Raw genomic sequence first — 24294 nt, forward strand, 5'->3', positions numbered from 1 at the left:
CCCCAAGACATGGGCCGCACCATCAGAGGTTGCCCAACCCACAAGATCAAGGCGTGCACGGCGCTGCTCGGCGTGCACCGCAAGACATTATATAGTATCAAATAGGCTACTTTTTCTTGTAACCATGCTCCTCCGGACTATATAAGGAGAGGCAGGGGTCCCCTAGCAGACAAGATCTATCTACTACATCTCAATACAATACACCAAAGATACAGGACGTAGGGTATTACGTCGATCAGACAGTCCGAACCTGTCTAAATCGCTGTCTCTGCGCCTTGTGTCACCATCCGGTTCCTGATTACACGCACCCCCACCGACAAATCTACCATCGTGGGATACCCATCGGTGAACTGCCGACGATATTCTGTCGACAATGGTGGTAAGAGTCCGATTTGGAGAAACAACGAAAACAATTCGTTAACATGCTCAACTCTGGAGAAAAAAAATGACGGTTGCGTGATTACCGAAGCCGAGCCCCTTTAGGACTGCTTGAACGAAAATTTAGGGTGGCAAAAATTTTATCTTTTTAATATTAGGTATAGATTAAGTATAGATAATACAAAATTAGTATTATTAGATAGGATCATTGAATTTATTTTTATAATAAAATTATTTGAAGATATAAATATTATTAATATTTTCTACAATCGTAATCAAACTTAAAAAAATTAATCAGCACCAATACCATAATGACATAAATACTACAGCAACACTTATTTTTTATAGTCTAGTGTAAAAGCTCGGGAAGACAAATCCGACTAGTAGTATAGTTCAATAAGATAAATAGATTTTTTTTTCCCCTTTTCTCCCTCAGCCCCGGACTCCCTTGTGTCGTCTGAGTTTGGGCCGAGGCCACAAACCGCCAAAGCCCAAAGCCTCTGCTGGAGACGCGAGTCAGCTGCAGAGGCGAGCTCGAGCCGGAGTGCCTGTCGCCGGCGCCGCCTCGGATTGCGAACGCCAATGCCCGTCCGTCGAGGATTCTGTCGAATCAGGCTCCATATAATATATACGGAGTAGAAAATTAGCAATAGCGGTCCCGCATCGTCCTTTTCCGGTAAGTGAACTCGTGTCCGTCGGCCGCCGCCTGCGTTCTGCCCGAGCACGCCTCGCCCCCGCCGTCGATCCGCCCTCTGCCGCGCGTGGATGTGAGCCGTGAGGTGAGCCTAACTCCCAAACTCGTCTTTCTCTCTCCCGCGCTCTCATTCGGTCGCGCAAGAGCAAGATCTCCGGGCTTCCGCCGCCCAATTTGAGATCGAACCTCCTTTTTTCTTTTGTGCGTCAACTGTTAGCTTGATTCTGGGCTCTGGCCAAGACTCATCAGTCAACTCAGTCGGACGGTGCGTCCTGGCCGTAACCATGGACGTTGTGGTCAACTGCGGCCATTTGCAGTTTGGCCCTTTTTTCACGCGCGCAGCTCTCCTGTGTATTGCAGCTTTTGCTCGCAAACCTTTGTAGCTTCAACAAGTGGCTGAGTCTAATTTGTATAAAAGATCCATAATTTATGTTTCTGCTCAGTTATTATGCCTCCTGCTGCCTTGTTTAGTGGTTAGTGCTGCTTGAGGTGATGATTGGTATACTGTTTTATTGTTCTTTGTAAAATATCAACATTTTCCATGTGCAAAATATATATACAAGGGACGATTGCATAGAAAGATGCATTTGTCCCGTTTGATATTATTCAATTTTTTTTTTCTGTCCATCCACATCATGTTAATTCTGATACTATATGATATATAGGATATATAGGCTTTTCCTTCTTCGAGTCAACAACACATTCTTGGAAGAAGGATGAACAATCTAATGTGCCAAAAAACAAGAACATGCGATGATGCTCGTGGTGAAGATGCAATCCATGAGTTTGGAGTGCCAAGAGTTCGGTTTGAAGACCTTCCGATGGTATGTCCAACTTCATCCCCTTTCTTCTTTTCTCTTCGATCGGGGGCTTTGTTCTTGGTATATACATATAGATGATACTTCTAAACTTCAGGCTAATCCATGGATGTGGTATATATCATTGCTGTAGGACGTCGTGTACAGAATTATGTCCAAACTCCTGCCAAAAGAGTTCGCAAGGGCTAATGTTTTGTCAAGTAAGTTGAGATGCACGTGGTCTGTGTGCCCCAGGTTGACTTTTGATGGTGTTCAAGTGTGCAAATGCTCTAGGTATGATTTGCGCCAGCACACTGGAAGATTCATCCACGAGGTCAATGCTGTTCTACAGAAACACCATGGCATGGTGGTTGAAACACTTGAAGTCAGGATGGATCTTGTTGATAGCCTACTAGTTCACCATCTCAATAATTGGGTTAGTTTTGCTGCCTCGTCAGGGACAAAGAACCTTACTTTGGATCTAAAGCCCGCAGAATTTTACTGCGAACCTCAGCTGGGTCGATGTGTTTCCTTTCCAACTTTTAGACAGTGGAAATATATCTCGCCTACAACATATGCAGCTTAGCTTTGTATCTTTGAAACCACCTTCCCACCATAGAGGTTTCCCAAATCTAAAAAAACTTTATTTACAGTTAGTGCATGCCTCCAAAAAGGACCTTGGACATGTGCTGTCCCATTGTTGTAATCTTGAGTAGCTGTGCATAGACAGATGTAACCTCAATGATGAACTGGTGGTGAATGGTCCGCTATCCCATCTACTGTACTTGCACATTGACTGTTGCAAATTTACCAAGGTAGAATTCCATGCTATGAATCTCACTACCTTTGAATACTATGGACGGTTTATACCAATTGGACTCAGCCACTCACTGAAGATACAAAGTGCAAATATTATGTTCTACAAGGCAGATTTTCAGGATGCCCTCATATCACTCCTCAACGGTCTTCCAAACGTGGAAAATCTAACTTTACGTTGGCTAGAGCTATCAAAGGTAAACCCCCCTTATATGACGCTTGAGGTTGTATGTTTTAACTTATTTGAAAAATTCAGTTCAATGACATTTTATGTTTTATATTTCAGAAGCAATGGTTGTGGAACAACCCATTGAAGTTTTCCCGTCTTAAGCACTTGCAGTTGTTCCTGTCTATATCTGAAAGAAATGTTGATAGCATTCTTTATTCGGTATCATTTCTGAGGGCCACACCTTTTATTGAAGACTTGGAGGTTCATGTAAGTGAGAATTGTATTTTTAAGTTTGTTTTTTATTCTCATTCTATTTCATTTATCTATGTTCCTCGATGAGCTATCAGTTATGCATTCTCCTCTTCTTTAAGTTCCGTGGTGATGTGTCTAAAAAGTTAGGCAGAATTGTTTTTTCAATTGTTATGCAAGTGTTTATTAGTGCGCTGATTCATTCGTTTGCTGTATTTCGGTAGCTTCTAAGAAGCCATATTAGGAGAATATTTGAAACAATTATCCAGACGCTATTCGCTAAAAAGATTTAGCACTCCTGTTTATCCAACTGGACCCCTGCTGCCATGGGCGGCGCCAGGGGTATGCCCCTGTATTCCATGGAATACCCATGATTTTTGTGACAAACACAAATATATGTATACATATATAATGATACAGCATGTTAGTTTGTTGAATGTTGCAAATATGTAGCCCATAAGCCCAGTAGAACAACTAGTAGCATCAGCCCACGAACTCACAAAGACAGAAAGCCATCGACCCTACTCCCGTCCCTGTCTCCTACTCCCGTCCGTCGCTTGCATCGATCGGAAGGGCGGTGGCTGCACCGGCGAGCGGCGGCACGGCAGGTCGGCTCTCCCCCTTGGCCCTTCAGCCCTCGCCCGGTCGGCCCCTCGCCCATTGGCCCTCTGGCAGTCGGGAACGCGGCAGCGCCTTGCGCCCGGCACTCCTCCGGCGGCGGCGGTCAGTGGTCTTTGTAGGCTCCCCCTCGGCTCCGGCGTCCAGGTGTCCGACCCTTCCCCTCGGCACCTCTCTCATCTACGGCTTGAAGCAACAGCACGACGGACACAAAAGACCCTAGATCCATTCTTGATTCTTCAGAGTAAGAATTGAAGGTTTCGTTTTCTATTTTTTTTGTTGCATTGTGTTCTTTTTTTTGAAAGAAATGTTGCATTGTTTTTCTTGTAACGTAGATAAAGAATTTATACTTTGATTATTACTAGGGGTGACACCGGTTCACTTTGCCTGGTGCCTTGTTACCAGGGTAAAAAAATAATTTACCTAGCATATATTTTAAGAAAATTATATATATACTACTTGAGCTGTGCACCAGGATCAATTTTATACTGGTTTTGTCCCTTATTACTATTGCATATGCATCAGAAATTTTTTGTACTTGGAATACCCAGCTGTGAAATCCTGGCTCCGCTACTGCGGCTGCTGCACAGATTGCTTTCTTCATTTCAGTTGGGTAAAATTATGAGTTGCCTTTGATCGATAGCATTGCTTGGTGTCATGATATTTATAGTTAGCTAAACTAATTTTGATTGCTTGGTACTCAGATTCATTTCTATCTGATTCATTTGGTAATATGGTCATTCAATAGGTAAGCGCTACTACGGGTTGTCCCACTACCCACCCTCTGCGCTCCAATTTCACCATATGATCTAGGGCATCCAAATGCATACACATATTACAAATAAATAAAATAATTGAACCATGGATAACACTGTTCTGTTTACCTTTCAGTTTTCAGGCACTACATCTTTATGGTTGGCAGACGTGGGTCCTCGTAGGCAGGACATTGGGCAATGCAATCCCTACAATTGTTTGAAGAAGATGTGGATTACAGGATTCAAAGGGGCAAGAGGGCAAGTCGAATTTATTTTACACGTCGTCGAAAATGGTCCTGCACTGGAGGTTATAACTGTAGATACACATAAACGTAGTACTTCTGCTGGTGATCATTGGACGATAAAGAGTGGACCACCGCCCTTTGAGGAAGCTAAGAGGATTGCTATGACATGCCTAAGTAGAGCAATCCCACCAAGTGCCAAGCTTGATGTTATTTAGTTTAATTAAGGGGCTATTGCGTTCTTGTCTCTATTTTGAATCCTAATTGTGATTTTATCTCTATTTTCTTTCACTTTGTGTTTTTACCTCTGCTTTTCCAAAACGAAGGTTCAGTTTACCGCTACTCCGTGAACAGCAGGTAACAGTGTTAAAAAAGTTAAAAGATGACAAGTTTGCCCTTCCGAATATTGTGTTTTTTTTTTCTATTTCAAACCCCAATTGTGATTTTAACTCCCACTGTTTTCTTCTACTTTGTGTTTTTACCCTTACTTTTCCAAAACAAAAGCTTCATTTACCCCAATGCTTAACTCAGTTATCTACATCCGGATCAAAGCAATTAAAACTTAACAAAAGCCCAGTGAAAAGATAAACTTACCCCTTATCTCTCAGTCGTCACTCTCAGGGTCGTCTCTCTTAACGCTAGCAGGCAGCGGGTGGCTGGGTGCGGCGACAGTGGCGGCAGAAGGGTAGCGTCGGGCGGGTGTGGCGAGTGGGTGCGGGTGGCCAGGCGGAGGAAGCGGCGCGGGCGCGCGCGGCTTAGCCTGACGTGGGCGCACAGCCAGGCATGTGGCTCTGCTTGGCGCGGGCGCGCGCGGCTTGGCCGGCGTCACGAGCACGCGGCTCATGAAAGCAGCCGACCATGGAGCCGAAGACCCGCCTCTCTCAACTCTAGTAGATGGCTGGGTGCGGCGCTCGTGGAAGGAATTGTGAGTCCGCGCTTCTGAAAGGTCCTAATGGCTAGAGGGGTGAATAGCCTAATAAAATTTCTACAACAACACTTAACAAAATAGTTAGACAATTATGAGGCGAAGCAAGCGTTGTACTAACCTACTTAAAATACAAGCCACCTACCACAATTCTAGTTTAGATAGTGTCGATTCACACAAGAGCTATGACACTACCCTATGTTAGTGTGCTCTCAAAGTCTAACTAAAGAGCCACACCCACCAAGCAAGCAAGCTCTCGCAACTAGCAACACTAAAGAGCTTGTCAACTAGTTTGCGGTAGAGTAAAGAGAGTGATCAAGAAGGTTATACCGTCGTGTAGATGAAAGAACCAATCAATCACAAGGATGAATAACAATGAAGACCAATCACCTCGGAATTAATGATGAACACAATGATTTTTACCGAGGTTCACTTGCTTGCCGGCAAGCTAGTCCTCGTTGTGGTGATTCACTCACTTGGAGGTTCACGCGCTAATTGGCTTCACACGCCAAACCCTCAATAGGGTGCCGCACAACCAACACAAGATGAGGATCACACAAGCCACGAGCAATCCACTAGAGTACCTTTCGGCTCTCCACCGGGGAAAGGTCAAGAACCCCTCACAACCACCACGATCGGAGCCGGAGACAATCACCACCCTCCGCTAAACGATCCTCGCTGCTCCAAGCCGTCTAGGTGACGGCAACCACCAAGAGTAACAAGCGAAATCCGCAGCGAAACACGAACACCAAGTGTCTCTAGATGCAAACACTCAAGCAATGCACTTGGATTCACTCCCAATCTCACAAAGATGATGAATCAATGATGAAGATGAGTGGGAGGGCTTTGGCTAAGCTCACAAGGTTGCTATGTCAATGAAAATGGCCAAGAGTCATAGCTTGAGCCGGCCATGGGGCTTTAAATAGAAACCCCCATAAAATAGAGCTGTTGGCTCAAAAAACGGGCGGACTACGCGTCGATCGGATGCTCCGGTCCAATCGACCGGACGCAGCACCGGACGCTTCGGTCGTGAATACCGGATGTGCCTGGTAGGTCGACCGGACGCGTCCGGTCTCTCCCAGACCGCCACGTGTCCAGTTCAAGACAAGGTAGCCGTTGTAGCCCACACTTTCATGCGATCGGACGCTCAGATCGGACGCAGAACTACGAATGATCGGACGCTGAGCTACCGAGTCCGGTCGAGTCCAGTAAGCCACTAGGCCGACCGGACGCGTCCGTTAGAAACTGACCGGACGCTGAGCCTCAGCGTCCGGTGGAGTACAGTAAGCATCCACGCTCGACCGGACGTGTTCGGTCACACCGTACCAGACGCTGCCAGTGTCCGATCGACTGCTCTGCCGAACACTGCGTTTTCTGATTTACACCGGACGCGTCCGGTGTGGCGACCGGACGCGTCCGGTCGCGGAGTTCGTCGCCAAATACCGGACGTGTCCGGTCACCATACCGGACGCATCCGGTCACTCTGTAATCAGCGCGGCTAACTCCTTTTCAACTCTATTTTCTTCACCCTTGCTCAAATGTGCCAACCACCAAGTGTATCACCTTGTGCACATGTGTTAGCATATTTTCACAAACATTTTTCAAGAGTGTTAGTACTCCACTAGATCCTAAATGCATATGCAATGAGTTAGAGCATCTAGTGGCACTTTGATAACCGCATTCCGATACGAGTTTCACCCCTCTTAATAGTACGGATATCAATCCTAAATGCGATCACACTCTCTAAGTGTCTTGATCACCAAAACGAAATAGCTCCTATGGTTTATACCTTTGCCTTAAGCTTTTTGTTTTTTTCTTCTTTTCAAGTCTAAGCACTTGATAATCATCATAGTATCATCATTATCATGCTATGATCTTCATTTGTTTCATCACTTGGAGTGTGTTACCTATCTCATGATCACTTGATAAACTAGGTTAGCACTTAGGGTTTCATCAATTCACCAAAACCAAACTAGAGCTTTCAGCTTGCCCTTTTTGGTAAACTTGCTCGTACTTTGCACGCATCAACGCGAGATTTAGGTCTTCTCTCTCTATTTTTTAGTTATTTATCAACTGGAATCTTCAGTTTTCCGAGATGTTCTATTTGAAAGATCCATTTTTGCCCGACTGTATTTTAGGTAATCGAAGGTCGAAAGAATGATTTGTATTATGAGTGAATTATTTCATTACTCATAAATTTTAGAAACAACAATGTATTCCATCAGGATAACGTGTGAACATCAGGACCCACATCGTCTTCCGTCTCCTCCTCCCGTATGCTCTCATTAGCGAATCAACTCAAGCAGCCGTACGTGCTGCTTTCAGACTCATCTGTTCGCTTCAACTTAGCCCACAATAAATAAATAAATAAAGCCTGATTTATCAGTTATGGTATAGTATTTTTCTCTCATAATAAAACAGCATCAGCTGACTTATCCGCCATAAAAATCATAAGCCGAACAGCTTGATATATATATATATCGCGTTGATGCGTCAATCAACTCTTTTTTTAGCATACATCAACTATTTTTCTTTTTTGTGAAAGCATAATATATATATGTGGGAGGCCTGCTATTTGCCGGAGGCTCCAATTAGCAAGAGACACCGGCCATAGCATAGCATGGTATTACTACATTGCCACTTGGGAGACTCTTATATGCCCATGCGTTGCAACGGAGCCAAAGATATTTTTACCACGCTTACAGCGACGGATTCAATCATTTTTAGGAAATAATAAAAGTTAATAAACAAATTTGTACTAAGAACTCTGAACTAATTTTGAATTTATTTTGGTCTTCTCTCTATATTTTTTAGTTATTTATCAACTGGAATCTTCAGTTTTCGAGATGTTCTATTTGAGCGATCCATTTTTGCCTGACTGTATTTTAGGTGATCGAAGGTCGGAAGAATGATTTGTATTATGAGTAAATTATTTTATTACTCATCAATTTTAGAAACAACAATGTATTCCATCTGGATAACGTGTGGACATCAGGACCCACGTCGTCTTCCGTCTCCTCCTCCCGTATATGCTCTCATTAGCGAATCAACTCAAGCAGCCGTACGTGCTGCTTTCAGACTTATCTGTTCGCTTCAACTTAGCCAGACTTATTAGGCAAAAATAAATAAATAAATAAAGCCTGACTTATCAGTCATGCTACAATATTTTTCTCTCATCATAAAACAGCATCAACTAACTTATCGGCCATAAAAATCATAAGCCGAACAGCTTGTTATATATATCTCGCGTTGATGCGTGCATTAACTTTTTTTTAGCATACATCAACTTTTTGTTCTTTTGTTGTGAAAGTATAATATATATATGTGGGAGGCTTGCTATTTGCCGGAAGCTGCAATTAGCAAGAGACACCGGCCGTAGCATAGCATGGTATTACCACACTGTCACTTGGGAGACTCTTATATGTCCGTGCGTTGCATCGGAGCCAAGAATTTATGCCCCCATAAGTTAATAAACAAATTTGTACTCAGAACTCTAAAGTAATTTTGAATTTATTTAGGTCTTCTCCCTCTCTATATTTTTTAGTTATTTATCAACTAGAATCTTCAGTTTCTCGAGATGTTCTATTTGAGCGATCCATTTTTGCCTGACTGTATTTTAGGTGATCGAAGGTCGAAAGAATGATTTGTATTATGAGTAAATTATTTCATTACTCATAAATTTTAGAAACAACAATGTATTCCATCTGGATAACGTGTGGACATCAGGACCCACGTCGTCTTCCGTCTCCTCCTCCCGTATATGCTCTCATTAGCGAATCAACTCAAGCAGCCGTACGTGCTGCTTTCAGACTTATCTGTTCGCTTCAACTTAGCCCGACTTATTAGGCAAAAATAAATAAATAAATAAATAAAGTCTGACTTATCAGTCATGCCACAGTATTTTTCTCTCATAATAAAACAACATCAACTAACTTATCGGCCATAAAAATCATAAGCCAAACAACTTGTTATATATATCTCATGTTGATGCGTGCATTAACTCTTTTTTTTGCATACATCAACTTTTTTTCTTTTGTTGTGAAAGTATAATATATATATATATGTGTGTGTGTGGCTTGCTATTTGCCGGAGGCTGCAATTAGCAAGAGACACCGGCCGTAGCATAGCATGGTATTGTTGAACATTTGGTTAATTTACGACTTATATTAATCCATAAAAATGACTTAACCAATAGTAACAGTACCACTAACCATACTGTAAACACCACCACTACTGTAGGTAGTATTTAACGGAGCAGCAACCAAGTACGCTAATAACGCTAACAGAAAAGCATATGAACAATAGCGCACAGTGGGATTAGGTTTATACCCTAGGGTGGGACTGCCGGTACCCGCGGACAGTGAGCCACCATCTTCTTCGTCGGTGGCATTGGTGTGGGCGCCAGTCCTCCTTGTGTCCACCATGTTGCAGAGGAGGTCGCGTCGGGAAGCATCTGCAGGTGCGGTGTCGGAGCAGTAGCACGGGACTCTCCCGTCAGGAAGCAGAAGCCCCCAAACAGGAACCTGCAGAAACGAAGACGGGGCAGCAGTCGCGCCGGGAAGCCAGCGCTCCCCAAAAACTTGATTCCCCGCCTACCCGTGCAGGTACGCTTGACGGGGGAAGTTCTGGAGGCCTGCTACCGAAGCTCCCTGTGCGCGTAGGGAACTCCGGCCGGAGATGCAGACGAACAGCTCAACGCTCAGATGTTGCGGAGAGGAGGAAGAGAAAGAGTCACTGGTTCGAGTTTGTCCGCCACCGGACAGGGGCGCCCCCCCCCCTTATAGCCGCGCCGTTCCCCATCTGTCCGTTAGGCCTTGTCGGGGAATGAACCTGGACAGGGTGGTTGGACGGTGGGAGTTGGCTGTGGCGGCTAGGGGTTCGGTTGGGCCAAGCGATAAAACCAGGCCAGGCTAGGCTAGGCCACGGCCCACGCCCACGCCCACGGCCTCGGCCCGGCCCGGCGCGTCGCGTGCGCGTGGGCAGGCGGCGTGGCGTGGCTCGGCGGCGGCGGCGGCACGCGCGTGTGGCCTCCCGGTTCTCCTTCTCAACTTGTCTATGTGAGAGTCTTAAGACTCACTATTTAAGTTGAGAACCCTTTTTAGTGAATTTCCCATGTGGTACTAATCACTTTTCCACTTAACAATAATTGTGGGCCTTTGAAGTTTATTTGATTAATGAGAATAAATAATGGGCCTGGCCCAAATTAATCTAACAATCCCCATCAAACTTCAGAAGTCTATAGTTAATGTCTTCAGTTCTGAGCTTGTTTGATATACCAGTGTTTCGATGGAGACTGTTAAGTTGAACATCCATCTAGAAAAGGAGTTTACACTCATTTACAACTGACCAATGGACTATGCCTTGAATTAATAGTTTTGTGCAAAGTGAGGCTCACTCGATTCCTTTACTGATACTAGGCTGCCTGTAGCATCCCCTCTGGTTGGAGCATATAAGTCATACTCCTGGCATATTCATGAGTATCTAGAGATCACCCAAATCTCATAGATTGTGACTAGCAATCGAACTCACATAGGTGTGTTCCTTTAAGATGCCCTGTAGGCTGACATCTTTGCTTCTTATTAAGCCACTCGGATCACATTGAGGTATTTGCCAACCTACCATACAGATAGGAAGAGAAGTGCATTACTCAAGAGATTGACCTTTATTTAAAAGGGTCTCTTCCCTTAGTCTATCCATAGCTTGTTTCACCATCCTAATTCATGGGATCTTCGATCATATAGGACAGGTTGCCACTACGATAGAACTTCATGTAGGTCTCAGTCCCATCTCACTCGATGCACTATCTATCACATTACGTGATAGTTCCTTAGTAAATTGATCTGCTAGATTTTTAGACGTATGGACATAGTCCATTGCTATTACTCCAGAGTTTCTCAATTTTCTGACAGATTTTAACCACCGCTTTACATGCCTAGTGGTCTTCATGTTGTCCTTTGAACTATTTACCTTGATAATTACTGTTTGGTTATCACAGTTCATAGAAATTGCGGGCACAGGTTTTTCAGCCACCGGCAAATCCATAAGGAGCTCACGGAGCCATTCAGCCTCAACAGTAGCGGTATCAAGTGCTGCAAGTTCTGCTTCCATTGTTGACCTCGTTAAGATGGTCTGCTTGCAAGACTTCTAGGAAACAGCACCACCTCCAAGTGTGAATGCATATCCACTTGTGGCCTTTAACTCATCAGCATCAGATATCCAATTTGCATCACAATAGCCCTCGAGTACCTTTGGGTACCCAGCATAGTGAATGTCAAAGCTCGACGTTCCCTTTAGATAGCACAATACTCTTTCAAGAGCACGCCAGTGATCATCTCTCGGATTTGAAACAAACCGGCTTAATTTGCTCACAGCAAATGAGATGTCAGGCCTCGTTGCACTAGCCAAGTACATTAGCGTGCCGATGATTTGGGAGTATCTCAACTGATCCCTCATTATTCTTCGGTTCTTTCTCAGGATCACGCTTGGATCATAGGGAGTGGACACAGGCTTGCAGTCACTATAACCAAAGCGACTCGGTACCTTTTCCACATAGTGGGTTTGTACAAGTGTTACCCCACCATTTTCTCCCCTTAGTAGTTTGATGTTTAGTATCACATCAGCCACTCCCAAATCCTTCATGTCAAAGCTCTTTGACAGAAAGTCCTTGACTTCCTCAATCACATTGAGGCTTGTCCCAAAGATTAGTATGTCATCCACATACAAGCACAGGATTACTCCTTCTCCCCCACCATAGCGGTAGTACACACATTTGTCAGCTTCATTCGCAACAAAGCCAGCAGATGTCATAGTTTTATCAAACTTTTCATGGCATTGCTTAGGTGCTTGTTTTAGGCCATACAAAGACTTCAATAATTTACACACCTTTCCTTCTTGACCTTCTACTATGAAACCATCAGGCTGATCCATGTAGATCTCCTCATCTAACTCTCTATTTAGGAAAGCCATCTTAACATCCATCTGATGAACGAAAAGACCATGAGATGCAGCCAGGGCAAGCAGTACTCAGATTATGGTCAATTGGGCCACTGGTGAATAAGTATCAAAGAAGTCCTCGCCTTCTTTCTGGGTATAACCCTTAGCCACAAGCCTTGCCTTGTACTTTTCAATCGTACCATCAGACCTAAGCTTTTTCTTGAACATCCATTTACATCCTATAGGCTTGCACCCCTAAGGACGATCAACAATCTCCCAAGTTCCATTAGTCATAATTGAATCCATCTCACTTCGCACTGCTTCCTTCCAGTAGTCAGCATCGGGAGAGGAAAATGCCTCAACAATGGTGCTTGGAGTGTCATCCACGAGGTATATAGTGAAATCATCACCAAAAGACTTTACAGTCCTCTGTCTCTTACTCTTTCGAGTAGCTCCACTATTATCCTCCTCAGGATTCTCAACACATGTTTGTTCAAGATGTTCTGTTGGCACCACGGGGGAATCAACAGATTTTTGACTAGATGTGCTAGGTACATTTCCTCTCATAGGAAATTCATTCTCAAAGAATGTAGCATCTCTGGACTCAATCACTGCACCAACACGCATGTCAGGTACTCCAGAGCTTACAACTAGGAATCTATAGCTGACGCTGTGTAAAGCGTAACCGAGGAACACACAATCTATAGTTTTTGGTCCAAGTTTGCATTTTTTGACGATTGGCACATTCACCTTGGCCAAGCATCCCCAAGTGCGCAGGTATGAGAGAGTCAACCTTTTCTTTTCCCATTCCTCGAATGGTGTTACTTCTTTATTCTTTGTAGGAACTCTATTCAGGACATGACATGCCATCAATATAGCCTCACCCCACCATTCGTTGGAAAGTCCCGTAGTGTCTAACATGGCGTTAACCAAATCAGTTAGAGTGCGATTCTTTCGTTCAGCAATCCCATTGGATTGGGGGGAGTATGGAGGCGTCCTCTCATGAATAATTCCATGTTCCTCGCAGAATGAATCAAACTCATATGAAAAGTATTCTCCCCCACGATCAGACCTCAACCGTTTGATTTTTCTTTCCAATTGGTTCTCTACTTCAGCTTTATAGATTTTAAAATAATGCATTGCTTCATCCTTTGTTTTTAGCAAGTACACATAGCAAAATCTAGTGCTATCATCAATAAGAGTCATGAAATATTTATTTCCTCCTTTGGTCAACACACCATTCATCTCGCACAGATTAGAATGAATGAGATCTAGCGGTGCCAAATTTCTCGCCTCTTTCACAACCTTGTGAGGCTTGCGAGGTTGCTTCGCTTGAACACAAGCATGACACTTAGACCCTTTGACCAGATCAATTTTAGGGATTAATTTTAAACTAGCTAAGTGCATCATACAACCAACATTGATGTGACAGAGTCAGGAATGCCAAACATTAGACTCATCATCATTTCTCACATGGTTCACAATTTTATCACAAGAATCCATCAAAGAGAAGCGGAACAAGCCTCCGCTTTCATAGCCTTTTCCAACAAAGGTTCCATACTTGGATACGACACATTTATTGGACTCAAACACAAGTCTAAAGCCGTCTCTACACAATAGAGACCCACTAACGAGATTCTTCTTGATGGAGGGGACATGCTGCACGTTCTTTAGCTGCATGATCTTTCCCGAAGTAAACTTCAGATTGATCGTACCAACACCAAGTACAGCAGCATATGTACCATTTCCCATCAGCAAGGAGCAACTTCTTTGTTCCTGATAAGAAGAAAATAAAGAAACATCAGAACATACATGAATATTAGCACCCGTGTCAACCCACCACTCAGGCGAGAGACAAACTAAAAAAACTATAGGTAGATGATTACCGTACCCAGATCCTCCAGATTCGCTAACAACCATGTTTGCGGTCTTCTTCTGCTTGTCCTTGCGGTCAGGGCACTCTTTTGCCCAATGGTTAGATGCACCGCAGACAAAGCAAAGACCCTTTTCTTTTTCCTTGCCCTTCTTCTTAAAAGTTGCAGCTTTAGGCTTGACTGCATGCTTGTTTTTCTTCTTCCTCTGTGCGGCATGAAAGTTCTTCTTTTGCACCAAATTGGCGCTAGAACCTTCCTCATGCGCTTTCTTGCCATGAGTGTCCTTTGCCCTAGCATTCTCCTCCATACCAAGAGTAGCAATGAGATCAGTCACACTGAACACTTGCCTCCTGTGCTTTAGAGTAGTGGCAAAACTCGACCAAGTAGGTGGCAGCTTAGCGATGATACCGCCGGCCACAAACTTGTCAGGCAACTCACACTCATTGTTCTGGAGTTCCTTTGCCAGCATCTGTATCTCATGAGCCTGCTCTACTACAGATCGGTCATCGACCATCTTGTAGTCATAGAACTTCTCCATGATGTACAGCTCAGTGCTAGCATCGGCAACACCGAACTTGGCCTCAAGTGCATCCCACATGTCCTTGCCAGTGTCCATATCCATGTACACTTGCACCATGCTTTCAGCCACTACGTAGAAAACGATTTTAGCAACGGATCGATTTTTTTGTAGGGGCGGCTGGTGATGGAGCCACCCCTACAGTGGCGTGCTCGGGTGCCCAGACACCAGCCGCCCCTACAAATGAAACAGCAGGGGCGGCTGGTGTTACGAGCTGCCCCTATAAATAGGGTCTGATTTGTAGGGGTGGCTCAATCACCAGCCGCCTCTAAAAATGGCCCCGTATTTATAGCTCCTATTTGTAGGGACGGCTCAATCACCAGCCGCCCCTACAAATGGCCCCCATATAAAACTAAGGCAGCACCTTCTTCCTCCTCAGGTCACTCACTCCAACCCGTGAAAGAAAGGTGGGGAGGCCTTGGGCACCTCCCAAAAATTGCTCTACTAAGGGGAGAAGGTTTTGGTCTCAAATCCTTTGGTAGAGAGGTTGTAGAAGGTAAGAAAATGCTATTCCACACTTTTTTTAAAGTTTTAATGGTTGATTAGTGAATAATTAGAGTTTTGTTTTTCTCTCTCTTCTATGGTGCTTGAGTTATTTATGAGCAAATTAGACCCAACTTTTAAATGTACTAGGGTAAATTAGGGAGGGGAACAAGACCATACCCTTATTTGGTCCATGTTTCTTGATTCTAGTGAACCATTAGTTAGTTTTATGGATGTTTCATGTGCATGTGATCTAGATCTAGGGTTTGGTTTTTTTATTAATTTCGTTTTTGTAAATTTATGTTTGATAAAATTGGACTAGGGTTTGTACGAAAGATATTGGGTAAAGTATAATTATTGCTAATTGTTGTCTTTGAAATTGTTTATTGTAATCAATAAATATGTATTTTAATTATTTATGGATAAATGGGCCATTAATTAATTTTCCTCTACCATGGTGTGTTTGTATGCTTCATGTAATTATATTAGATTTATATTCATATATATATCTGAGGTATATACAATTATTCTCAAATAATTATTACTTTGATTAATTTTTATATATATCTGAATAAGTAGTCCTTTAATGTTTGTTTTGTTGTTGTTGTAAAAGATGGAGTACATGAACTCTTGGATGTATGGTTCGTTAAGGTTCAAGGCAGGTTTCTGTGAAGAGGTGGATAAATTTATTGAAGCCGCAACGAAGCATGCAACGACATTGAAAGAGAATAAAGATACAATTATTTGCCCCTGTAAAGATTGCAAGAACCGTATGGCATGGACAGATGTGACTATCATCAAATCACATTTGATTATATGAGGATTTGTTGAGGACTACACAGTGTGGATTCATCATGGTGAAACGGTTATTGTTAACGACGAGGATAAGGAGGAATACGACGATAAAACCATAGAATCCCTATCCCAATATTCAGCCGAGCTTGATGCACAAATGGATTTCGAGTTTGGCAATGAACAAGGTGGTGATGCTGGTGGTTGGGATGGTAACGACAAAGGTGGTGCCAATAATGATGGTGGAGCACGTGTCGGAGTTGAAGATGATTTAGATGACATGATTCGAACCCTTGGACCAGAGATTTTACTAAATAGCCCAAAAGGTCTAGAAAATTTGGAAAGAGTGATAAAAGCATCGAAGGAGACTATGTATGGTGTTGAAAAGGGTTGTCCGACACATTGGACATTGCTATGTTTCGTGCTTGAGCTGCTCATCCTGAAGGCTAAGTATGGCTGGTCAGACTGTAGTTTCAATGATCTATTACATCTCCTGTCATGGGTGCTGCCACAACCAAACTCAGTTCACACCAACACATACCAAGCGAAGAAGATCATAAGTCCATTGACAATGGGGGTTGAAAAAATACATGCATGCCCCAACCACTATATACTTTTTCGTGGTGAAACGTTCAAGTCATTGGATAAATGTCCCCGGTGTGGGGCCAGCCGGTACAAGAACAATGACCTTTACGGTGGAGACGAACCATCCATGGGGAAAAAGAGGAATAAGAAGGGTACAAAAAAGGTGATACAAGAATCTCAGCCCCCAGAGGACACTCCATTAGGCAATGATGCAAAGCAGAGAAAAATTCCTGCCCTGGTAATCTGGTACCTACCAGTGACCGACCGCTTGAGACGTATGTTCCTAAACCCTAAAGAAGCCACACTCATGACATGGTGGGATGATGAGCGCAAGGTGGATGATGATAAGATTGCACACCCGGCTGATTGTAGTCAGTGGCAAAGGTTTGATGAGAAGCACAAAGAATTCAGCGATGACCCAAGAAATGTACGGTTTGGCCTGAGCACCGATGGAATGAATCCCTTCAATGAGAGGATGAGAAACCACAGCACATGGCCAGTGATCTTGACCATGTACAATATCCCAACATGGTTGTGTTAGAAGAGAAAGTACCTTCTCCTCACTATTCTTATTTCTAGCCCTAAACAACTAAGCATTGATATAGACGTGTTCCTCGAGCCCTTGATGCAAGAAATGGAGAGACTATGGAGGCATGGGGAGCAGATGTACGATACGTTCTAAAAGGAGGACTTCATATATAGAGCAATAATATTTGTTACTACCAATGATTATCCCACGCTGTTTGCTTTGTCTGGACAGATCAAAGGGAAGACGGGATGCTTGGTTTGCTTGGATGGTACTACATGGGTTTACCTAGATGCATCCAAGAAGATAGTTTACCTAAGGAACCGACGCTTCTTAAAGACAAGTCACAAGTACCACAGCAAATTGTTCTTTAGATTTTATGACAACGCCCCAGAGATTGAACCCCCTCCGGAGAGACGTCATAACGGAGAACATGTGTATAGAATGGTGAAAAACATACGCGTCATCTATGGAAAGAAGAATCCAGATGGGACAAATAGAGATAGAAGCACACCTCCTATCGAAGGCGTACCTTTCAAGAAATAATCGATCTTCTTTCAGTATCTGCCTTATTGGCTAGACTTGGAGGTCCCCCATGCCATTGATGCTAAGCATGTGTAGAAGAATGTCTTTGAGAGTCTCATTGCTACCTTGATGGACACAGGCAAGTCAAAGGATGGTCTGAAAGCACGGAAAGACATGGTGCAGCTAAACATGATGCCACAGCTTCACCCGGTACCTGAGGCTAATGGAAAATACACTCTGCCCACGGCATGCTTCAACCTAACACCAGACGAGAAGAGAGCTATATGCACTTTCCTGAGGGGGGTCAAAGTCCCGACTGGGTTTTCAGCAAATGTGAAGAAGCTAGTGTCAATGAAGGACTTGTCAATAACACACTGCAAGGCTCACGATTGCCATGTGATGCTGATAGTGTTTCTACCTATTGTAATCAGGGCTATAAAGCCAGAGTTCTTGAAAATGGCCATCACCCACATGTGCTACTTCTTTTCGAAGATCTCACAGAAGACGATTGGCAAGGAAGAGCTGAGTGACCTACATGAATTTGTGGTGGAGACACAAAACCAATTGGAGATGTGTTTACCTCCTGCTTTTTTTTGATATAATGCCACATCTCATGATTTACATGGTTCATCAGATATAGGCGCTTGGCCCTTGCTACTTGCATGAAATGTGGTCCTATGAGCGATTCATGTCGGTTTTAAGTCGATACGTGCATAATCGAGCATACCCAGAGGGCTCCATGATAGAGGGTTACAGTACTGAAGAAGTCGTCGAGTGCTGTCAAGAGTACCTAAAAGTATAGAAAGGGATTGGTAAACCCGATTCTCATCATAAGGGTAGGCTGGCTGGGAAGGGCACCAGTGGTAGAAAAGTGTTCATCGACCATGATTACAAAGAGGTGAGTCGAGCGTATTACAGTGTCTTACAGAGTACACAACTGATGCAACCGTATATTGATGAACACTTGGCTATCATTATGGCGGAGAGAAATGGCTGTTTGGATGATTGGGTCATGAAACAGCATACGCAACGACTAACTATATGGTTGAAGGACCAAAACATACCACCTGAAGAAACCATAGACTCTATTACCATCAGTAGATTGGTGGAGGGGCCATCGAGACAAGTGACATCTTGGAATGCTTATGACATCAATGGGTACATGTACTATACCCACGCAAAGGATAGTAAATATGTGAACCAAAACAGCGGTGTTCAAATAGAGGCTCTCGTTGGATTAGGGCGAAAGATCCAATACTTTGGCATCATTGAAGAGATATGGGAACTTGACTATGGAAGGGATATAACGGTGGCCCTGTTTCGATGCCGCTAGATCAAACAACACCAACTGAACGAGATCGGATTGAGAGTCCTAGACCTCGAGAATCTAGGCTACCAAGATGACCCTTGGGTGCTCGCTTCACGTGTCGCACAAGTTTTCTATATGTCTGACCCACAAAGTAACCTCCCCCCGAAGAAGAAGACAAAGCACGTGGTTGCCTCCGAGAAACAACATATTATTAGAGTTGATGGCATGGACGATGTTGAAGCTTACAATAACTATGATGAGATGCCGCTATTCACAGACTTTCCTAAGAAGATCAGTGTTGTGGAAAAGAACCTCCCCAAAGATATAATGCCATGGGAACGAAAAGGTGTCAAGGGGAAAGTCGTTACAGTGGGCTAGCTAGTTATTGAACGTGGAGTGTTTGTGTAAGTGTGTATTTGTAAGGCTTCATTTATGCATGCATGTGAGACTATATATTTTATGCATGTGTGTGAGACTACCCTAGGGTTCTGAAAACTAGTTTGTAGGCGTTGAAATTTAAAAATCACAAATCTGAACCGTCCAAACTTTCTCAAATGGAAAGTTGACCAAAACAACAATTGTAGATATTGATTCTTTTAACAAACTTGGTATTCAAAACTTTTCAATTTGAAGTCATTTAGAGTTCATAATACTAGAGTCAAAGTGTTGTTTTTTCATCTGACTAAATTTGACTTGGTCAAACTTGCTCAAACGAGACACTACATGACCTCAGATGAAAAAACTCTGAATACCAAGTTTGATCATCTCAGCAAGATCTACAATTGTTACATAGCTCATTTTCCCATTTGAGAAAGTTTTATCAAACACTAGTCACAAATTCTTGAATCTCATATAGACTTTCTGAAACTATGTCACACACTTATGAAATTTGAACTACATTTTGTTCAAACTTTCTCAAATGAAAAAATGGAATATATAAGTATCGTAGATCTTGATGAGCTGAACAAACTTGGTATTCAAAACTTTTCAATTTGAGATAACCTAAGGTTCCGAAAACTAGTTTGTAGGCGTTGAAATTTAAAAATCACAAATCTGAACCATCCAAACTTTCTCAAATGGAAAGTTGACCAAAACAACAATTGTAGATATTGATTCTTTTAACAAACTTGGTATTCAAAACTTTTCAATTTAAAGTCATTTAGAGTTCATAATACTAGAGTCAAAGTGTTGTTTTTTCATTTGACCAAATTTGACTTGGTCAAACTTGCTCAAATGAGACACTACATGACCTCAGATGAAAAAACTCTAAATACCAAGTTTGATCATCTCAGCAAGATCTACAATTGTTACATAGCTCATTTTCCCATTTGAGAAAGTTTTATCAAACACTAGTCACAAATTCTTGAATCTCATATAGACTTTCTAAAACTATGTCACACACTTGTGAAATTTGAACTACATTTTGTTCAAACTTTCTCAAATGAAAAAATGGACTATATAAGTATGGTATATCTTGATGAGCTGAACAAACTTAGTATTCAAAACTTTTCAATTTGAGATAACGTAGGGTTCCAAAAACTAGTTTGTAGGCGTTGAAATTTAAAAATCACAAATCTGAACCGTCTAAACTTTCTCAAATGGAAAGTTGACCAAAACAACAATTGTAGATATTGATTCTTTTAACAAACTTGGTATTCAAAATTTTTCAATTTGAAGTCATTTAGAGTTCATAATACTAGAGTCAAAGTGTTGTTTTTTCATTTGACCAAATGCATTTGTAGGGGCGGCTAGATCAGGAACCGCCCCTACAAATGGATTTGTAGGGGCGGCTAGATCAGGAACCACCCCTACAAATAGGAGGGAGTATAAAGAGGAGAACCGACACACGAGAGTCAGTCTGGGCGCTGTCTTCTTCACCGACGCCGTCAGGCTGCCCGCGCGCCTAGGGTTTCCACCACCAGTCCCGTGCCCGCCCCCGCGCCCTCGCTCGCCGCCGGCGCCCGGCGCTCGGCGTCCCGCACCCGTCCCCCGGCGCTCGGCGTACCGTGCCCAGCCCCCGGTGCCTGCCCTGTGCGCCGACCCCTGGCGTCCCGCGCCCGGCCCCTAGTGCCCTCCCCCGCGCGCCGACCGACCCTCGGCGTCCCGCGCTCGGCCCTCGGCGCCTGCCCCCGCACGCCGACACCCACACCCGGTCCCCGGCACCCGCCCCAGCGCGCCGACCCTTGGCGTCCCGCGCCCGACCCCCGACGCCCTCCCCCGTGCGCCGACCCCCAGCGTCCTCCCATGCCCGACCCCCGGCGCCCACCCCCGCACGCCGACGACTCATTTTCAGGTATGCCATTGTTTTCCTTATGAGCTTTTCTGTCTTTGTCACTAGATGTGTAGGTTCATGGCTAGAAATGGATAATGATCTTGTCAGGTCATCTGCCCTGCCAAGATCTGGTTTTCTTATTAATAAATACATATGTTGCTGCATTTGTGTAAAAAGGAGATGCTTATTCACAAACTATATGATTTGATTTAGCTGCATTTGTACTTCTTTACTTAAAGTTGTATTTGATCTGCTGTCTGTCTTAAATTCAGAACTCTTTTATCCCTATCTGTGCTACATATGTATGAATTTGATTTTATCGCATTATGATTGCATTTTGCCAAATCGAATCGGTGTAGTGATTGATGTGCATTTTACTCCCCCAGCAGCTTAAGTTTTCCAAACTCTCTCGAGTACACGAAAGTGGACTATTACTTACTAAACAATCAATAAGCTTGCTCGACCTAATCAAAGAACCAATAGCATTTTTAATCAAACCAACATTTTTTTGATGATGTGAAAGGAATGGGGAATTGCATCTCCCCTTGTGCCAATTTTACTCAGTTCCCTGTATACAGGCCACAATAAGTACAAATGGTGGAAAGAATAATAACTGCCTTATCTATCATATTATATAATAGAATAATAGAACAAGATATGGCCAGCTTTTTTTGTTTGTTTTTTGTTTTTTTTGTTTTTTGCTAGTATATTTTCTAGTCAGTCCACATAATGGCAAAAATGCAGACATGGTCATGACTTGCTGTCATGCCAACAGACGTCAGTTCCATGCATCCTAAGATCAACAAGAATATGCTTACATGGCATGTCCATGTAGAAAATTTTGAGTTTCTGCCTCAGTGTCATATGTAGTATCACTATCTCTGCTGGAGGAATCTATCAAATTTACACAAAAGGTCAAAGCTTCATAATGGTATTGACATCTTCAACACAAAACAGATTAATCACCGACTCCAACAAAGTAATCTTGCTCAGATGTGCTCCCCTCTTCATCAACCTCAGCAAACAGTGCTAATGAAACCTCATACCCAGAGAGTTTCATCTCACCAATCAAATTATTTAACATCTCATACACCTCCCTTGATCTAGGATGGACCTTATCGCCAACAAGGAAACCATGCATCTCGGATTGCACCTCAATCCAACTACAACTAGGTTCCTTTTTCAGCCATCCCTGCCTCATTAGCCTTCTAGTCCTTGAAACATCAACCCATTTCCCTGATTCAGCGTATACATTAGAGAGAAGAATGTAAACTGATGAATCATCTGGATCTAGCCATAGAACATTGTTAGCAGCAGTTTCAGCCACTTCAACATCTTGACGAATCTTGCAAATGCTTAGCAGAGTCTTCCATATGACTGCATCTGCTTCAAGAGGCATGCTTCTAATAAATTTTAGGGCTTCCTGTGGGCCCTTTGAGCGTCCTAGTATATCCACCATGCAAGCAAAATGTTCCAGTTGAGGTTCCAATTTGTAGTGGCTAGTCATCAGATGGAAATACCGGATCCATCATCTAGCAGACCAACATGGCTGCATGCCCGCAGAACTGCAACAAAAGTTGCATGGTTTGGCACAACATTTGCTTTCTGCATCCTCTCAAACATCTCTAGGGCTTCAAATCCCTAGCCATGGAGCGCATAGCCACATATCATAGCGTTCCATGATACAAAATCCAGTTTCTACGCCTTCTCAAACATTAGCAGTGAGTCTGGCACGTTCCCACACTTGGCATACATGTCTACAAGAGTGCTAGAGATATATTCGTCTCCAAGCACTTCTTGTTTGATAATCTAACCATGGATCTATTTCCCTAACTCAATGGTAGCCAGATTAGCACAAGTATCAAGAACAGTGGCATAAGTAAAATGGTCAGGCTTTACACCCATATCTAGCATCTCCGAGAAGAATTTTTTGTGCTTCTTCACTCTGTTTGTTGAGTGAAAAACCTGATATGATAGAGTTCCATGAAACAAGTTCTTGCCCCCCAATTCTGTCATGAAGTTTCTAAGCCTCTGTGATCATGCCACATTTGCAGTACATGTCAACAACAGTGCTTGAAATAAAAGCATCTAAACCAAGTCCAGACTTGATAGCTTTGCCATGAACCACCAACCCATATTCCAAAGATTGTAGACCTGCACAAGCCTTAAGAACACTACCGTACGTGAAATCATCAGGTTCCATACCAGAGCACAGCATTTCATTTAGATGAGCTATAGTATCCTTATAACACTCATTTTGCTCAAGAGCTGCAATAATAGCGTTCTAAGACACCGAATCTCTTTGCTCCATCTCCTGGAATACAAGGTACGCTTCTACTAATGCTTTGCACTTCCCATATAGATCCAAAATTGCATTTCTGACACAAACATCCACATCAAAACCTGATTTAATCGCTAAGCAATGGACTTGTAACCCTTGAAAGTAGCCCTTAACCTCAGCACAAGCACTGAAAACACCTAATAAGCTAACTACATCAAAACCAATACCAGACTTAAGGCTGGCCGGCGCTGGCACACTAACTAACATTGATAACTAAAAAGACTGCATCTATATAAGTGCATGTTCTATGAGTTTAGCACATTTACCTACTACTTCTGATGGCAGTATATTTCTGTTCTCTATATAAGTGCATGTTCTTGCTTATCTACACCTTGTTATTTATAGACTTACACAGTATATTTCTGTTCTTGCTTACCTTTTTTAGATAACAGGTTCCCTACTACCATGTTTCTGTTCTTGCTTACCTTTTTTAT

General features: G+C 43.1%; 2 pseudogenes; one reads left to right on the plus strand and one right to left on the minus strand.

Annotated features, from left to right (window-relative positions):
- The first annotated feature begins 694 nt into the window (after positions 1 to 694).
- Positions 695 to 5069, plus strand: LOC136472917 (F-box/FBD/LRR-repeat protein At1g13570-like; annotated as a pseudogene).
- A 17408-nt stretch (positions 5070 to 22477) lies between these two features.
- LOC136469567 (pentatricopeptide repeat-containing protein At3g02330, mitochondrial-like) lies at positions 22478 to 24067 on the minus strand (annotated as a pseudogene).
- Positions 24068 to 24294: the final 227 nt, after the last annotated feature.

This window comes from Miscanthus floridulus, chromosome 8 (assembly GCF_019320115.1).
Source record: "Miscanthus floridulus cultivar M001 chromosome 8, ASM1932011v1, whole genome shotgun sequence".
Classification (NCBI taxonomy): domain Eukaryota; kingdom Viridiplantae; phylum Streptophyta; class Magnoliopsida; order Poales; family Poaceae; genus Miscanthus; species Miscanthus floridulus.